This window comes from Monodelphis domestica, chromosome 6, assembly GCF_027887165.1.
Source record: "Monodelphis domestica isolate mMonDom1 chromosome 6, mMonDom1.pri, whole genome shotgun sequence".
Lineage (NCBI taxonomy): Eukaryota > Metazoa > Chordata > Mammalia > Didelphimorphia > Didelphidae > Monodelphis > Monodelphis domestica.
The window spans coordinates 114,047,353-114,064,645 of record NC_077232.1 but is presented as its reverse complement, the minus strand read 5'-3'; the positions used below and the strand labels follow the sequence as shown (position 1 = coordinate 114,064,645).

At 35.1% G+C, this 17,293-nt stretch overlaps 1 pseudogene; it reads left to right on the top strand.

The window, feature by feature from the left end:
- LOC100620031 (histamine N-methyltransferase-like) overlaps positions 1–16,067 on the top strand; it is a 115,056-nt pseudogene extending 98,989 nt beyond the window's left edge.
- Positions 16,068–17,293: the final 1,226 nt, after the last annotated feature.

Genomic DNA, 17,293 nt, shown 5'->3' with positions numbered 1-17,293 from the left:
CCCAGAATGCCTTGTAATCTCACCTGGGCCAAGATCGAGAAGGTATTTAAGCTGATTCAAAGGCTTTTGAGTCTGGCTCTCTTGGCTCTTTTTGGACTTCTGTTTTGGAGCAGGTGCGTCTCTTGCGTGATGTGAGGTTATTTTGTCTAGGCCTCTGGCCTAGGCACATGTTTCTTACTTGTATATTCTTTAATCTTTAACCTTTAATAAACCTCTAAAAAATATAATACTCCTTGCAGAGAGAAACTAATTTCTACCTGCCTCAGTCTCCCCATCTCCCCTAAATTTTAATCTTTACAGTTTGGCGATCTAATGGGAAAAAAAAAAAAACCTCAATCTTCTGAATTCTTTTCTGATCTTTAGTTCAACTTTTAATAGCTAGTACCTAGAAAAAAAACTTTTTGAGCCATATCTCTCTGGCCAAGGTTTTCTACCCTCGAAAAGCTGCTATAGGCTCTGGACTTGCTGCCCACCCCACCTGGCTCGGCCCCGCCGCTTCCTGCCTGAAGCCTGCAGCCCTGATCGTCCTCACCCGGTACCTGGTCCTGGCCTTGCCCACCCTGCAGCCACTCCTGGTCCTGGCCTCTCACCGGCCCACTGCCTGCCTATTTCTGCACCCCAGACCCACAAGCACAACCCCAGTTGGCTCATCACCCAGATCCTTGGAGCAGATTGCTCAGGACTCATTGTGACCAGCTGGTAACAGTATTGGCCACGTGGGTGGAGGGGAGAGAAGAGAGGGAAAGGAGAACGGGTAATTTTCCCTTAGGCTAAGCCTCCACGGGGGTATTGGCCACAGGGGGATCAGAGAGGGGAAAGAGAGAAAAGACTAGAGAGAAGAAACAGATCTTTTCAAATAGAAACCTAAAAAGCAATGGGTTTAAAAGGATTTTTGACTCTTCTGGCAATTTCATTGATTTTACCTGCCTGTCTGGGAGCAGACTCAGCCCAAAGATTCAACTTTAACTTTGGGGAGGAAAATGGGTGGCCCAGCGAACTGGAAGCCAGGCCCAGAGACAGGAGGTCTCTAGTTAAATCTGGCCTCGGATGCTTCCCAGCTATGGGGCCCTGGACAGATCCCTTGAACCCCATAGCCTAGCCTTTACTACTCTAACTTCGGACAATAGACATTTAAATGGATAATTAAAAACAAACAAACAAACAAAAAAATCCCAAGGAACTTTGAAGAGACTAAAGGCTATATTCTAAGGCATTTCAGACTCCAATGGTTTATAAAAAAAAAATCTCTGTATTCTATTGCATTGTTTTGTTTAAGATATAACTTTGTGATTTTAAGTTCATATATTACTGGATTGAATATGATTCTGTGAACTGAAGGTTGATTGAATTTATTTTGAATGTACTGAGTTTTTAAATTCTGTTGTTTTTCCCCTATAACTATGTTGAACAAATATTATTGTGAATAAGCCCATATATGAAAAAAAACAGCTTTTTTTCTATTTTGCCGAGGATAGATGGACTTCAAAAATGGTTATAATTGTATTAACAACCTTTGGAATTTTAATGTGCTAAATACCTCAAATGATTTTATTTTAAGGGTTTTTTAAATATGATTTTTGGAATTTTTTTTAACAATCTGGTTATTTTTGCCTGCCCCTACCACGAGGTAAGGCCCATTAGCTGAAGTGAAATACATTTTATAAACCCCCAACCTTCCCACATGTGAATGGAAGTTGGGCAGTTAATCTCAGGGCATTTGTATCCCTCCCTATAAGCCTCCAAGAAAAAGGAGCACCCCTTTATTTATGCTCTTCAGCTCACTATTTTACTTCGACCACAATGATATCTAGATTTCTTGATTATGTTCTAAACCCAAGATGAGTTTTACTTTGTTTTAAAAAAAATATGTTTAATTACCAAGGTTGAAAGATTGCTATGTTTGTAAAAATTGTGACAAATGTCCATCAATTCATAGGCTTTAAAAATGTCATACAGCAACTTATGTGAAATGTGAAAGTGTGTTTGTTTTGCTATTGTAATTAATTGGGCTATTGAGAATTTTGGGGATTTTGATATCTACATATTTGTACTACTGTATTTTTAAAAATGAAAAATTTTTAACCTTGTTCAATTCATTTGCCTTCTACTCACAGTGAGCATGGCCAGATATTAAGAGGAAATGGATCTCATTTTTGGTGAGAAAGCCTTGCATTTTATATTTTCTTAGCTAACACAGGGTGTCAATGATTATAAGTTATATTTTTGAATTTTTAAAGCTCTTTTATTATTACATTTTCTTGCATGTGCAATATAATTTTTCAATTTTTTTAAATTATTTTTTCTCTCCTTTTTATATTTGAAGCACATGTCACCAGTATAAGGATTTTCTTTAACGTTTTGATTTTTAAGTTTAAGATACATTTGCTAATACATGCCCCAAAAGGCTTATGACTATAAAAATGATGCCACTAATTATTTAAATAAATTATGGGACTTTGCTTAATGATTCTGTCTGATTCCAGGACAAGAGATACACACAAGAGCCATTTCATAGGGCCAAAGAAAGGCCAATCTAGGATGGATTGATGTACTTCTAGGCCAATACAAAGGTCTTGAACCTAGTGTGAAGACTCGAGGTTACTATGTTTAACATGTGTTAAGACATAGGCTTTCCTTGTATCCACACTCACCCTGAAGATACTCACAGACAAGTATCCCCGAAACCTTGGCTCCTATAATCTGGTCCCCTTTTCTGCCTCTCATAGTGTGGTACCTTTCTGTAGTCCTGACACTGATTGGGTAAATGCATCATTACTTAGATCATTTTGATTGGGCCCTGATTGAAGGACCTGTTATAGATTTATTTTTCTTCTACTTGGAATTTTTACACATAAGACTTTGATAGTCTATATTTTCATCCAGAAATTTTTCTTTTCTTTTGGATTTTCTGATGTCTTTTTAATATATCTTGCCAATTGAATCATATACCTCATACCTCAGCCATGTATCCCTAACTGATTCTGAATCTTTCAATCACCCACAACACGGGGGAATGTAAAAAAAAATCATTATTTAAATTGCAAAGTTTAAATTCCTTTTGAGAAGAATTTTAGGTAAAGAAGATGCTACCTCTCTGAATCCAGAACTGAACTGTTGGAGAAGCCACAATGAAGAAGCCTCCAGACCACAAGTTGCACAAAATTGAACTTTGGGTGTGGTTGATTGAACATTTATTTGTATGTATACTTTTATGCCAAAGGGGACTGCCCCCTAATGGCTTTTTGTCAATGTGTTCAGCAATTATTGCTTTTATTCTTTTTTCTCTTATCCTCACACTATTGTAATCTTTTAAGTTTATTATGTTTTTATGATCCTTTTGGGGAAAAATTAATTTTTCCAAAAATGATCAAATGGGGAAATGTAAAAAATAGACTCGAATACAGGACTACAATCCCCACGAGCCTTTGCTCCACTTCCCCAGAATGCCTTGTAATCTCACCTGGGCCGAGATCAAGAAGGTATTTAAGCTGATTCAAAGGCTTTTGAGTCTGGCTCTCTTGGCTCTTTTTGGACTTCTGTTTTGGAGCAGGTGCGTCCCTTGCGTGATGTGAGGTTATTTTGTCTAGGCCTCTGGCCTAGGCACATGTTTCTTACTTGTACATTCTTTAATCTTTAACCTTTAATAAACCTCTAAAAATATAATACTCCTTGCAGAGAGAAACTAATTTCTACCTGCCTCAGTCTCCCCATCTCCCCTAAATTTTAATCTTTACACTTGATGACTTGTTCAATTATGTTCAGAGGCAGGATTATTGAAGTATTCTATTTCCACTTTTGTTAATCTAGGCAATTTATATTTTTGTAAATATCCACCAATGTAACCTATATTGTCATATTTATTGCCTTATAACTGAGCAAGAAAATTCTTAATAATTACGTTAAATCCCTCTTCATTAGAGGAGAGATCAGGCTTTCCATCTTTGATAATGTGAATTTCATTCTCTTAATTCTTTTTTTGATTAGATTAATCAGTGCTTTATTTTTTTTCATAGTACCAGCTCCTAATCTTATTTATTAGTTCAATAGTTCTTTTACTTTCAGTTTTATTAACTTTTCCTTTAATTTTTAGGCTTTATAATTTAGTTTTTATTTTGGGATTTTTTATTTGTCCTTTTTCTAATTTTTAAGGTTCACGTACAATGCATATTTCTCCTCCCTCTCTATTTTCTTGGTATAGGCATTCAGTGATTTAAATTTTCCCCTGAGTACTGCTTTGACTATATCCCATATATTTTGATATATTCTTATCTCATTGTCATTCTCTTTAATGAAGTGTATAATTCTTTCTATAATTTCTTTTCTGACCCTGTGAAAGGGAATATTTTTTCTTAACTTAATCAATCAAGTACTTGGAGTGCTCCACCTTTTTAACTTATCAGTCAGGAACTTAGGGATCGTTTTTATCAAAGTTCACACACTCAGAGCATTGGTGGCAAATTAAGAAACTTTGATTGATTACTGAGATTTCCCAGGGAGAACTGATGGATGAAGAAAACTGCTCATAAGCTGGAGTCTCTTTGACCTTCAGGGTCATTTGGTGTAGCAGTATTTTGGTCTTTTTGAAGCTTAACTTGATTAGACATTCAATTCTGCCTTGGATTCTGCTGTATTGGTAACTCTTGCTGAAAGAGGGATCCTTCTGGGTGGCAATTCTGCATTGGTGGCTCAAGGAGTTTGGCTTCAGTGACTTGTTTGTTTGAGGAGACTCTGGCCAGAGACAATTGTCTTTCAGCTCTTCTCCTGTCTTAGGTGGAATGCTCTCCTCTGTGAGACACTTGGATTTGGACTTAAAGAATTTAACTAGGCAATATTTTCTAATTCCTTACTATATTTCCCCTTTTATTATCTCTACCTTTCTGTAATAAAGCTATAAAAGTTACTACCAGCCTTGTAAATTAAGAGTTAATTTTATAGTGGTGTCCAAAACAATTTTTTAATTCTTATATTTGTAAACCATTTTAATTATTTAGATTATTTAGTTTCCAATTAATTTTAAATTTGCCTTTCCATAGACTCTTGTTAATTATAATTTTACCTCATTATGGTAAAAAATTGCAATATTGCTATGCCCTAGTGCATGGTCAATCTTTGTATATATACCATGTACTTCTGAGAGACAGGTATATTCCTTTTTATCCCCATTCAATTTTCTCCACTTATCTATTAACTAATTTTTCTACCATTTCATTTACTTTTCTTACTTTTTTCTTATTTATTTTTCAGTGTAGTTTATCTGGTTCTGAAAGGGGAGGATTAAGATTCCTCACTAGTATATTCTTAGTACCTATTTCCTCCTTAAGCTTCTTTACTTTCCTTTTTGGAATTCTAGATGCTATACCATTTGTTGCATAAATATTTACTTCATTGGTTATAGTACCCTTTAGCAAAATTTAATTTCCTTTCTTATCTCTTTTAATCAGATCAATTTCTCCTTTAATTTTGTCTGGTATTATGATTATTATTCCTGATTTTTTTTACTTTTGATGATGCATAAAAATTCTTCTCACACCTTTACCTTTTAATCTGTTTGTAACCCAGCCTCAAATTTGTTTTTGTAAGTAACAAAGAGTAGAATAATTCAGGGTTTTAGTCAACTCTGGTCTCTGCTTCTGTTTTATGGGTGAGTTCATCCTGTTCACATTCAGTGCTATGATTACTGTGTATTGCCCTTCATCATATTATCCCCTATAGAACCTGCTCTATTTCCTTTCTCTCTGTTCCCCCTCACCAGCATTTTGCTTCTTATCACCCCTCCCTCTAATTAACTCTCTCCTCCTTTGTCTTTTTTCACTTCTTCTTCTCTGTAGGGTAGGGTGGAATGTAATACCCCACTGAATAGGGAAAGATAGAATTCTATACACCACTTATTATAATTTTTTACCTCTCTAAGCCAGTTATAATGAGAGTAAAGTTTCAGGATTGTCTGTGACCACCCATACCCTCTCCTCTCTATAATGATTTTTATGCCTCTTTATGTTCTATAATTTACCCCATTCTATGTCTCCCTTCTCTTTTTTCTCAGTGCAACCCTCTCTTTCAGCCCTTGGTTGATTTTTTACCTATAATTCATAGGCATACATAACACATATATATTGTTCCATATCATCACATTTACATATACCTCATATCTTCACAATCAGCTTACACCCCCACCCTCTTTCTGAGTAAATGCTTTCTATCTTCTCAGTTACTAAGTAACTTTTGGGAGTTACACAAATCCTCTTTTCATGTAGATATATAAGCATTTTGACCATTATGAGCCCCTTAAATTTTTTTTCTTTCTTATTTATTTTTTGGGTTTCTCTTGTGGCTTGTGTTTGGACATAATTTTTTTGTTTAATTCTGGATTAATCCTCAGTAATGCTTATGAATCTTCTGTCTTATTGTGTATATCTCCCCCCATTCCCCCGAAAGAATTTACTCAGTTTTGCTGGATTGGTGGCTCTGGGTTATAAACCCATATCTTCTAACTTCCATAATATCATATTTCATGGCATTCAGTTCTTTAATGGAAAAGTCACTAGGTCTTCTGTGATCCTGATTGAAGCTCCAGGGTATTAGAATGGTTTCTTTCTGAATTTTTGAAGTATTTTCTCTTTGGCTTGGTGGTTCTCGATTTTAGCTATTAAATTTCTGGAAGTTTTCATTTGAGGATTTCTTTCTGAAAGTGATTTGTGAATTCTTTCATTTTTATTTTCTTGTTCAAGTATCTCTGAGCAGTTATCTTTGATCATTTCTCATAATATGATATCCAAGGTTTTTTCTTGTTCATGGTTTTCAAGTAGACCAATAATTTTCATGTTTTCTCTCCCAGATCTATTTTCTATGTTAATTATTTTTAAAAGACTTTTTCATGTTTTCCTCTGATTTTCATTTCTTTGATTCTGTTTTCTTGTTTCTTGTTTTCTCATGAAATCATTAGTTTCTACATGGTCAACGCTATTTTCAAGGTCTGACTTTCTGTAATTTTTTGGGATTTCCTTTTTCAATTGGCCCTTTTCTTCTTGCATCACTTTCATTTCTCTTCCCCACTTTCCTCTCCCTTTCTTAATTGATTTTTGCAGTCTTTTTAGAACTCTTCCAGAATATGTGTTCAATCCATAAATATCTTTTGGACATTGAGTGTGTTTCTTTTGATTTCACAGTCCCCATCTGTGTCTGTACCTTGATCTTTGTCTCTATAAAAACTCATTAGAGTTTGGTGCTTTTTTTGGTGTTTGCTCATTTTTCCTATATAATTATATGTAGACTCTTTTTTTAAGTTAGGGTACTTAAGCATCAGCCCTTCCTTGATGTTCTCAGCTTATTTTTTATCAGTTTCAGTTCTTTGAGACTGATATGATAGTTTGAGGACTTAGAGCTCTGGGAGTACTCTCCCCCTGATGATTCAATTGAGACTTGAAATGTTGATGACTTAAGAACTTGTCTCAGAATTGGGCATGAGGTTTTGATATCACTCTTAACTTGATCAGATCAGGGACTCATCAAATTCTAGTCCCATGTGTGAGATTAATTTTTTTTCTCACTGTGTACTTTATCCAATCAGGTACACCCTTGATTGCCCTTTCCCGGAGCTCCACCCTTAGTTTGGGGCAAAAATCTCAGGGATGTGGGCTGTGATCTGTGTCCTCACCCCCATGTTTGAACTAAGTCCTCATCCCAAGCCCAGACTGGGATTCCTGTCTTTGCTCTGGGCCCACAAGAATGAGCCCACATTAGTTCAGAGTGCTCTGGACTTGGACTTCAGACTTCTCCACAGGTTTAAAATTTCAAGGGGTATGGATTGCCTTGTTCCACCATTTTCCCAGGCAGGATCTCAAGGTCTAAATGTTGTCTTGAGGTTAGGTTCCAAACCTGTGACAATAGATGTGTAGTTAGGGGGGAGGGGTTCCTCTTGGGTTGCTCTTCCTTCCTTGCTCTAACCTATTGATGGCTCTGCTCCTCTCACCCCAGTGGCCCAGATATTCTCTTCCTACCTTTTGAGTTTTTCTTTTCTTCATAATTGTTTCCTTCTGTCTCCTTGTTGGTTTTTTACTCCATTATTCATTTTGTGATGATATCCTAATCATGGTCAGAAAAAAAAAATCTTTTTGATATGGAGCTTCTCTGGTTACTCTGCCATCTTAGCTTCCTACCCTGGAAGTTGGGCTAAGTCATGCTTCTGAATGCAATAATTCCAATGTGAACCTTAAAAATTCCCAGACCCTACTTCATAAGATTGGATTAAGACCATTCCCCATTTGGACAGTGAACTCTACTTAGATCAAAAATGTGAAGACATCTACTCCACCCATACTTAAGCCTGCTTTAGATGAGAAAACTCCTTGCTGAACAATGAAAAATACTTAAATCCATACTTAAGCCATGCCTATTTTTAGAACGAATACAAAGGGGTCCTAAGTACCTATAAAGGTCAGGCAACTTGTGAACTTACAAGGAGCAAAGAGGTGGAAAATTACTCAGAGCTTTCCTGGTATAAATTACTCAAAAGTTTATTCTACTCAGGTGTGAACTAAGAATGGTCTGTCCTTTAAACATCTACTGTGATTGGTAGATATAAGGACTTAGGGGAGGTGACATAGGAGAAAATGCCCTTTAAAAGGAGACAAAAAGCTCTCTCTAAAGACAGTCAACTGGGAAAGGCTGCCTTGAAGGGTCTCTCTTGAGACTCTCTCGGGGACATTTCAGATTGAGGTTTGAGCTGTTGAAGGTAGCTGAGATGGAGCTCGCCTGGTGTCACTAGAATCCTTGCTTGGACAGATCTTGTGGTGAGTGATTAAGGACTGACTGATGTTTTCTCTTAGGGCTTAGGCCTGGGTTGGCCAGGACGGGCCAGGGCCAGCTTATCCTTTTTTCATCATTCCCCTTTTTCTCTTTATCTCTCCTTTTCTTTAATTCCTCATTTGTATTAATTAAAATCTCTATAAAACCCAGATAACTTGGGTATATTTGAATAATTGGGAATATTTCCCTGGTGACCACCTTATATTTGATTTAAAAGCAAAACAGTGTAGTGAAAACATATTTCCTGCAGTCACAACTTACTCATCCACTCTTTATATCTATCACAATTTATATCTTCCATTATTTTAATCACTATAGTTTATACCCTCAACCATTTTAACTATTATAGTTTATGGCTCCTACTCTTTTAAATATAACACCAATGGGTAAGAGCCCATCAAATGTGCTATTTAATATGGGGTCAAAAAAAGAGTATCAGAGAAAGTATGCTGCATTTGAAATTTAAATATTTGGTTTTAATATGCATATCTCTCATTTATGAGTTCTAGGACCCTAGAAAAGTGTTTTTATTCCCTGGCCATTGGTTTTTCTCTTCTCCAAAATGAGGCCAATATTGTTTATATACCCTTTGTCAAACCAATTTATTGTTGAGGAGGAGGAGGATCATTTAAAAAGCTTAAAGGCCTTAAAATGTGAGCTAAATTTTTTTGTTGCTCCCCATATTTCCCAAAAATATTTTAGTGTATCACAGCTAAATATTAAAGATAACTTTTCCCTCACTTATTGATATAAATTGAAACAACAAATAATTTATACCACAATTTCTACAAAATTGTTCTTGAGACCCAATGTCTATACATACATAAATCATTGACTCTTCTGTCTTAATATATCTTCTCCTGTCTATTCTACAAGGCATAGTATGAAAAGTCCTAGAGATATGCCAGGGGGTCATATTTGAGGTGATTCCAGGGAGTCCACAGTGAGTGAGAATATGGATTTAGAAGATAAGTTCTTAGCCAGGAATTTGGAGAACTTTCAGGAAGGCTGTTTCATTTTGCAAGTTATCTAGGTTTTTATTGAATAAATGAGGGAGAGGAAGTTCAAGATCTCAGTCTTCCCCTCCCTCAACTATATTGAAAAAATTCAGAATTAGAGAGGGAGTAGAGTGATAGAATGTCTTTATCCTTTCAGAAGTTTTCAGAATCACTGGAATTGAGACCAACTCACACTGGGTTGCTCATTGTTGACAGATTTTCCCTTATTTCAAAGTCATCCTCAAACCAAATTTCACATATGGAAAGTTGCTGTTGCTTTTTTTGTACACTATGCCACATCATCGTTCCCATGCCACTATTATTCTCTACCTGGGAACTAGTTGCATGAACTCCTGTGATGTTATAAGAATTACCTTATTATCATCTGATGTTGGAAATGATAACAATAGATCACTCTATTGTTATGCCCTAGCAGTCCTCTTTCTATGCCTTTTAACAGGGAATTAGACCCTTTGAAAATAATACATTTTTTTATTCAGCATTGCTAAATCATTTGAAAAGTTTGGAATCATTAAGAAATCAGATAATTTGTAACAAACAAAAACATGAAAGAAAAATGTTGTGCTGAACAGAGAAAACCCACATGGGATGTGGGTTTTGTTTTCCTATTTCATTCTGTCAGCAAAATAGAAGCACCAGAGAATCATACGAGGGAAAATGAAAGCAAGTGAAAGCAAAAGGCTGACATGAAATAAACTGTTGACACTCAATAAAGCAAATTGAAATAAGACAAATGAAAACTAAAATAAATATGCTTAACCCACCATCAACATAAGTGACAAAAGCAAACAAATAATCAAGCAAAACTAAATGGTAAATGATAAAGGAAAGGAAGAAACAACACAAAACACTTTTTAAGGATTTAAACCAATAAATATGTTTGCCTAAACTACTAAGGAGGGTAGGGAAGGAAAGAAGAGGACATAAGGATAGGGAAATGATATCAAGTAGGCATGGTCAGCTATAGTGACTATTGAATCCAAGTAGGAAAATCTTCAGCATGAATAGAGCAGTAACTACTGCAGGGAGTTTGGAGCTTTGCCTTAGGGTGATGAAACAGGGGGTCGTGAAAGGACTTGTATTCAAAATTTGGAAAAGCTTGAGCTTATACCAAAATGATTCTGTTTAACTCATGACTTTTAAGAATAGTTTGGAATCTGAGAGTTAAGAGGTAACATGATATTTTCTGGATTTCTTTAGTCAAAAAATGGTGCTTATTCAATAAAAATGAATAATGTATAAAATAACTTATTCTTGTGGCTATAATATGTGTTCTTGTCATATTTAAAGGTAAGGATTTATAAATAAGAATTTTTTGTGTTCTTCTCAAATAATAGAGATTGATTATTACTTTTATTTTTGTTCAATAACGTTCAAAATAAAAGCAAGTTATCAAGAGTGATCAACCTGTTCTCTAAGAATTGGGAGGGTCTAGCTATGGGTTGTCAATTTTAAAGTGGGTATATGTGTTTGTGTCAAGAGAAGTTCATCCCCTCCCACTCCTGGAGGGCTGTCTTGTTGAACAACATTCCTCAAATACCATAGTTATGTCCTGAACATCAATAAAAGAAAGTAAGTAGGGCCCACCTGGGGTCTTTTTGCCCTTTTGGCACCAACTCTGGAAGAAAGCAGAGAGGAAAGAAAGTGAGTAAAGATGCTGGTAGAATAGAGACACATGGTCTGACAACTTAGAGTAGGGAAGAGATTTTAATCTATGCTTGGGTAGCTTTTCTTTTTTTTCTTTCTTTTTTTCTTTTTTTTTTAACCCTTACATTCCAACTAGGAATCAATATTGTATATTGGTTCCAAGCCAGAAGAGTGGTAAGGGCTAGGCAATGGGGATCAAGTGAATTGCCCAGGATCACACAGCTGAGAAGTGTCTGAGGCCAGATTTGAACCTAGGACCTCCTGTCTCTACCTTTTCTATTAATACATTTTATAAAAATAGTAACTGATAGATGTATTAATTTTAATTAATTATAATAGTTGGTGAACTACTTCAGTTTAAAATAGATCCTTAATTTTCTTCTGGGACAGTTTCATGTTCTGAGAAGAACATAGGGTTTTACCCTATGAGAAGTGGTTTCAGCTGCTCTTCTGCTTTCCTATGTGGAATGTACCTTGGCCAAGACACAGAAGCGCCTGTTTGTTTGTTTTGTTTGTTACCACTCTTCTGCCTTGGAGCCAATACACAGTATATATATATATATATATATACATATACATATACATATACATATACATACATATACATATACATATATATAATATACAGTATATATATAAGGGTTTAAAAAAAAGAAATAACTTGACTGGCAACTCCTGCCACCCTGGATCAGAATCAATGAGAGAGCTACCTTCCCATGTGATGTCCCCCTCTCCCCCATTTCTTTTGGCTTGGATAGGGGTAGTGGAAGCTTTCTGCAGCATACAAGACCAAGCCTAGTCTCTGACATTACCCAGCATGCAAAAACCATAGGGAAGCTGATGCAAAATCCTAGTTCCCCTTTAATTCAGCTCAGAATAGTGTAGATGATGAGGAGCTGGAACAGAGGCTGAGGATTTGGGGACTACCGCTCCTTGCTTTGAAATCCTGATTCCACCAGGGGGCAGTTGGGAATTCTCTAACTCTGTGGATTGAGAGTCTGAAGTGGGGAAAGAGATCCTAGGTTAAAAATCCAGCATGGGCTTAGTGAGTCATTGGTAGATAAACTTCAGGAAATTTAAAAGAAAATTCCCTTGCTATTGCTACTAGTAATCTAGAATAATGATATTAAATTGGATACATTTAAATAAAAGATTAATAGTTAAATATTAATAATATTGAATTAAATTAAAACAACATTCTAAAATTGAACAAAGCCAAAATTCAATCAAATTAATTAAATGCAATATTAAGGAATAGTTTTAGAATATAATAGTATGAATAATATTATCAATACCAATAAGTATTAATTTTCAACAACTATTATTAGTCACTAACAACTATTATCAATCATTAATAATAATTATAATTGATAATTGATGCTTGTGTATGGATTCTTTACAATTAGTTACAATTATTAATATGAGTAACAACAATAATTATAATAAATACATATTTATTATTGGTGCTACTGGGGTACAACAATTATTTATTCCTTATATTAGTTTATTGTTTAACCCTACTCTCTTTGCCTTCCATAATAACATTGATGAAATTTGTGTCTCCATTTTTTTATGTTTTAGGAAGTTTTCATTATATCAACTGACCATATGAAGTGGAGTGCAATGACACTGTTTTATTTCCCATCTCTGCATTTCTTGAACATGGTATGGATGAGAAATCTGAAGTAATTTTCACTTTTTAGTCCTTGGCTCCATGTGAAAATTGGTGGGACATATTGGAGACACATATGCCACAATTTTTAGCCATTCCCTAATTTATTGAAATCCCATCAATTTCCAATTCTTTGCCATCACAAAAAAGATACCATGAATATATATATATATTTTTTAATTTTTAAACATTATTTTGTTTGGTCGTTTCCATACATTATTCACTGGAAACAAAGATCATTTTCTTTTCCTCCCCTCCCCCCTCCACCTTTCCCTTTCCCATCGCCAACGCACGATTCCACTGGTTATCACATGTGTTCTTGACTCAAACCCATTTCCCTGTTGTTGGAATTTGCATTGTAGTGTTCATTTAGAGTCTCTCCTCAGTCTTATCCCCTCCAACCCTGTAGTAAAGCAGTTGCTTTTCATCAGTGTTTTTACTCCCACAGTTTATCCTCTGCTTGTGGGTAGTATTTTTTAGATCCCTGCAGATTGTTCAGGGACATTGCACTGCCATTAATGGAGAAGTCCATCACCTTCGATTGTACCACAATGTATCAGTCTCTGTGTACAATGTTTTTTTTTGGTTCTGCTCCTTTCGCTCTGCATCACTTCCTGGAGGTTGTTCCAGTCTCCATGGAATTCCTCTACTTTATTATTCCTTTTAGCACATTAGTATTCCATCACCAACATATACCACAATTTTTTCAGCCATTCCCCAATTGAAGGGCATCCCCTCGTTTTCCAATTTTTGGCCACCACAAAGAGTGCAGCTATGAATATTCTTGTACAAGTCTTTTTGTCCATTATCTCTTTGGGGTACAAACCCAGCAGTGCTATAGCTGGATCAAAAGGCAGACAGTCTTTTGTCACCCTTTGGGCATAGTTCCAAATTGCCCTCTAGAATGGTTGGATCAATTCACAACTACACCAGCAATGAATTAGTGTCCCCACTTTGCCACATCCCCTCCAGCATTCATTACTTTCCATAGTTGTCATGTTGGACAATCTGCTAGGTGTGAGGTGATACCTCAGAGTTGTTTTGATTTGCATCTCTCTGATTATAAGAGATGTAGAGCACTTTTTCATGTGCTTATTAATAGTTTTGATTTCTTTGGCTGCGAACTGCCTGTTCATGTCCCTTGCCCATTTGTCAATTGGAGAATGGCTTGATTTTTTGTACAATTGATTTAGTTCTTTATCAATTTGAGTAATTAAACCTTTGTCAGAGGTTTTTATGAAGATTGTTTCCCAATTTGTTGCTACCCTTCTGATTTTGGTTACATTGGTTTTGTTTGAACAAAAACTTTTTAATTTGATGTAATCCAGATTATTTATTTTGCATTTTGTAACTCTTTCTAATTCTTGCTTGGTTTTGAAGTCTTTCCCTTCCCAAAGGTCTGACATGTATACTATTCTGTATTCACCTAATTTTCTTATAGTTTCCTTCTTTATGTTCAAGTCATTCACCCATTTTGAATTTATCTTGGTGTAGGGTGTGAGGTGTTGATCTAAACCTAATATTTCCCACACTGTCCTCCAATTTTCCCAGCAGTTTTTATGAAATAGTGGATTTTTGTCCCAAAAGCTGGGATCTTTGGGTTTGTCATATACTGTCTTGCTGAGGTTGCTTGCCCCCAGTCTATTCCACTGATCCTCCTTTCTGTCTCTTAGCCAGTACCAAATTGTTTTGATGAGTGCTGCTTTATAATATAGTCTGAGATCTGGGACTGCAAGATCCCCTTCCTTTGTATTTTTTTTTTCATTATTTCCCTGGATATCCTTGATCATTTGTTCTTCCAAATGAACTTTGTTATGGTTTTTTCTAAATCAGTAAAAAAAAAATTTTGGAAGTTCCATGGGTATGGCACTAAATAGATAGATGATTTTGGGTAAGATGGTCATTTTTATTATATTGGCTCGTCCTACCCATGAACAGTTAATGTTCTCCAATTGTTCAAGTCTACCATGAATATTTTTAACAAAAAGGACATTTTTCTTTTTTAAATATCTTTGGGATATAGACTAAGTAGTGATATTACTGAATCTAAGGGTACACACAGTGTTATAGCCTTTGGAGCATAATTTCAAATTGCCTTCAAGAATGATTAGGGAGTTTTTCATCTAAATGGTGAGTCTCCAAGGGGTCTTGACCAGAGCAGCTCAGAGTCTGGGGACTCTGTAAGAGTTTGTGGTGCACAGATCTGGGAAATTGTCTTTCAAATTATCTCTAAGTTTCAAGCTCATTATCCAGAAAGTCATATCAACAATGAGGTAGTTGAACCCAATCCTGAACAATTCACCAAATACAAAGTGGAGAGGAGGGTTGGAGAGACTGAAAATTGATTTTTGTTTGTTAAAAATAAAAATAAAGAGACCATGTAGCCACACCATAATACCTCAAACATAAAGTTTGCTTAGTATCAGGAGATGTCATCTGAATATTAAAGTAGAATAATGGAGAAAAAAGTCTCAGAAATGGAACTTTATTCACATGATTCAGATGTTGTATTATGTAAAAGATATCCCAGCTATTCTCAAAATTTTCCACAGTCTCCTGGATACCAAGGTCAAGTTCTTTATTATTCTTCTGTCAGAAATGAGTGCTTGGGATAAACTATGGATGAAGTACAGATTCCACTTACCCCAAAATGATTTCTACCTCTATGTGAAACTTTGGGAATTAAATATGAATGCTTTGAACTTATGTCTACTATGGATAAAACAGATTGTTTTATTGAAGTCAATGAAAATGGGGACTTACTTCTGAACTTTTTAACAGAAACCTGTAACTTTAGCAAAACTGTGCTACCTGATCTCAAAGCTGAGATCATCAAAGACCTTCAAAGGCCCGGATTCAGTGTAAAGGAATGAAGAAAGATCCTTTTTCAGAATCATTTAGGTTTCATAGTGGTTGAAGCATAACTCTGTTCCATAAAGTTGTTAATCAATCATTCAAACAAGTATTTATTAAGCAACTACTCTTTGTCAAATATTGTTCCTAGTGGAGAGGTGGGGGAGATTCAAAAGCCAAAAACAGAACGATATTTTTCAGAAGGAGTTTATATTCTACAGGGGAAGAAAACATGTGCACATATAAATACATGTAAAATAAGTCAATTAATCTAGAATAATAAGATACAGAATTACCAGTAATTTGCTCATGTGTCATAGTAGAATATATAGTATAAAATATACTATAGGATATCTCAATCTCATATAGTTGAAGACAGTGTATAATCTAGAACTGTGACAATCTGGTAAGTCTATTACCTTTGTCATCCATTTATATATAAAACAGGATCTTTTTATGTCCTCTAATTTAGCAAAGTCTCATCAAAATCACATAAAGCTCATTTCTAAAGTTTAAAAGAGAGGCCCAGCTAAATCAAATTGCCTAAACTCCAGTGTACTATATCTGGTAGTATGCTAGATCTAATTGATACCGATTCAAGAGAATGAGTTTAAATTATTAAATTGTTAAATTTTCAACATGATCATTTACCCATTTATGACTTGGATATCAGCAAATGTTACAAATCAGGATTTTTTTAATGATTATTTAGACTTAAAGTACAAAACATTTAATAATGTATATAAGTATATAAGTGCTTCATTCATTCCTTTTTTTAGATCTGGTTGTTAAGATATTCACCATCACACCTCTGGCCACATTCACCTGAAAGTTAAAGAACTTTTCTAGTCACCTGTTTATTCCAATGATGAATAAGTTTTGCTTTTAGTTCTCAAAGTATCTTCTCAAATTCCTACATAAATGTTATTGTTATATAAATAGGAATTAAATTGGAATTTACTGAATATGACCCTTACCCATTAATCTTACAGATAAAAAAGACAGTACAAACACATTTAAATGATGGATATAGACTAATGATGACCTTAAATGATTTTACCTTGAATGAGGTTATCATAATGATATGATATAATAAAGATATTATGAAAAAAGAATTAAATTAGTTCACAACTCCACCAACATTACATTAGTGTCTCAATTTTTCTCTATCCCCTCAAACATTTGTCCTTTTCCAATACTGTCATATTCACAAATCTATTAGGTATGAGGTTGTAAGTCAGAATTGTATTAATTTACATTTCTCTAATCAAAAGTGATTTAGAACTATTTTCGTGTG